General features: G+C 35.2%; 1 protein-coding gene across 1 annotated transcript in view; it reads right to left on the bottom strand.

The window, feature by feature from the left end:
* The window catches only part of LOC103608809 (keratin-associated protein 4-3-like), a 43842-nt gene that overhangs the window by 34421 nt on the left and 6726 nt on the right, over nucleotides 1–2695 (bottom strand). The gene's annotated exons all lie outside the window — the stretch shown is intronic.

Raw genomic sequence — 2695 nt, 5'->3', positions numbered from 1 at the left:
GACCTATAGACAGGACTTTTCCTTGTTTTTGTTTTCATTGTTTCCTATCATACTGGGAAATTGTCAAAGAGGAAGTCTTTTCCTAACTGTTGTGAATCTTTTTGACAGTAATTGTTTAATCAGTTTCTTAATTGAGAACAACTCATAGAAACATTTTTCAGATAAAAGGAAGGTGGTGACAGTATTAGCATCGTTCCTGCTCTGATGATCACCTCGTCATGTGATGGCTCTTGCTGGCTGCAGGAAGGTTGGGGCAGTTTCTCTCCCTGGCTTTGTTCCTTGGGCTGTATGTTGATTGGTGAGTGTCTGTGGGGAGGGCCATGATACTGGTATGTTCACAGTGAAAAATCGAATGCCTGGGTCCAGTTTTTTCTTTCACTCAGGATTGTTTTGGCCCTTGGGGTCTTTTGTGGTTCCATACAAATTATATAATTTATTTTCTACTTCTGAGAAGAATGCCATTAGAATTTTGATAGAGATTGCATTGAATCTGTGGATCAGTTTGTGTAAAGTGGTCATTTTGACATAATTATCATTCCTATTTATGAACATGAGATGTCTTTCCATGTTATTGTGTGTTCTTTAATTTCTTTCATCAGTGTTTTAAGGTTTTCTGTGTAGAGACCTTTCATTCCTTGCTTAAATTTCTTCCGCAGTATTTCGTTTTTTGGTGGCTGTTGGAAATGAGATTGCTCTCATGATTTCTTTTTCAGCTAGTTTGTAGGTGGTGCATTGAAACGGTATTGATTTTTCTATGTTGATTTTGTACATTGCAACTTCACTGAATTTGTTTATCAATTGTAAGAATTTTTCATGGAGTCTTTAGATTTTTCTAAAACCTAAGAAAATACCATCTGCAGCAGTGCCAATGTAACTTCCTCTTTTCCAGTTTGCATGTACTTTCTTTCTCTCATTTTTTCTTTATCCCACTGATTCCATCATTAAGATTGATAGTTCACTTCACAAAACTGTTTTATTTTTATTTTTTTTGTTTTGTTATGATTTTGTTTTTTTCATTTCTTTTAAATTTATTAATATAAAATGTAGTTAATTTTTGTGTCTTTTTACCAATTTCTCTTTTTCCTCCCTCCCTCTCCACCTCCCCCCATCAACATCATATCTGTTCACTTTTCTTAACAAGTTTAAGAAACTTTTGTGATTGTTATGTCTTCTTTCACCCACCCCCACTTATTTGTTGGCATATTTATTTATTTTTATTAGCTCCCACAAATAAGTGAGGATGTGCGGTATTTCTCTTTATGTGCCTGGCTTATTTCACTTAACATAATTTTCTCTAAGTCTATCCACATTGCTGCGAAAGCTAGTATTTCATTTTTGTTTTATAGCAGAGTAGTATTCCATTGTGCAGATGTACCAGTTTTTCCTTATCCACTCATCTGATGAGGGGCATTTAGGCTGGTTCCAACTGTTTGGATGTCCTTTATTTCTTTCTCTTGCCTGGCTGATCTGAGTAGAACTACCAGTATTCTGTTGAATTCAGGACTGCTGAAAGTGGACATTGTTGTCTTGTTTGTGTTTCTGAAAGAAAACCTTTCAATTTTTCTTCATCCAGTATGATATTAGTTGTGGGTTTGTCATATACGGCCCTTATTGGGTTGGGGTATGTTCCTCCTACACCTAATATATGGAGAGTTTTTATCATGAAGNCCTTATTGGGTTGGGGTATGTTCCTCCTACACCTAATATATGGAGAGTTTTTATCATGAAGCAATGTTGGACTTTATCACATGCTTTCTCAGCATCTACTGAGATGCTCCTGTGGTGTTTGCTCTTTATTCTGCTGATGTAATGTACCACATTTATTGATTTGCATACGTTGAACCATCTTTGCTTCCCTGGGGTAAATCCCACTCGATCATGGTGTGTAATCTTTGTGATGTGCTGTTGAATTTAGCATGCTAGTATTTTGTTGAGGACTTTTGCATCTGTGCTCATCAGGGATATTGGCTTGTAGTTTTTGGTTGTTATGTTCTCGTCTTATTTTGGTATCACGATGATGCTGGCCTCATAGAATGAGTTTGGAAGAATTCCCTTCTCTTCAATGTTTTGGAAGAGTTGGGGAAAACTCATTGTTAGTTCTTCTATAAAAGTTTGGTAGAATTCAGCAGTGAAGCCATGTTGTCCTGGGCTTTTCTTTGTTGGGAGAGTTTTATTACTGATTCAACCTTGTAACTCATTTTTTGTTTGTTTAGGTTTTCTTTTTTGTCTTGTTTCAGTGTTGATAGGTTACATGTGTTCCTAAATTTATCCATTTTGTCTAGATTTTCCAATTTGTTGGTGTGTATTTTTTTGTAATAGTGTCTAATATTCTTTTGTACATATATTACATAAATATATATATTTTGGTAGTAGTTGCAATATCTCCTTCTTCCTTTCTGATTTTATTTGGGTCTTCTCCCTTTTTTTCTTCATTAGTCTAGCTAATGGTTCATCAGTTTTACCCTTTTATGAAACCAACTCTATGTTTCATCAATCTTTGGAATTTTACTTTTGGTCTGTCTTTAGTTCTGTTCCAGTCTTAATTATGTCTTTTCATCTACTGATTTTGGGATTCCTTTCTTACTGATTTTCTATTTCCCTGATGTGCACCATTATGCTGTGTAGTTGAAATCGTTGTACTCTTTTGATGTAAACATTTATTGGTATAATCTCCCCTTTTAGTAGTGCTTTTGCA

This window comes from Galeopterus variegatus, unplaced genomic scaffold (assembly GCF_000696425.1).
Source record: "Galeopterus variegatus unplaced genomic scaffold, G_variegatus-3.0.2 Scaffold8876, whole genome shotgun sequence".
Taxonomy (NCBI): Eukaryota; Metazoa; Chordata; class Mammalia; order Dermoptera; family Cynocephalidae; genus Galeopterus; species Galeopterus variegatus.
Note: the sequence above shows the minus strand (reverse complement) of the source record. Positions and strands in the feature narration are given on the sequence as shown.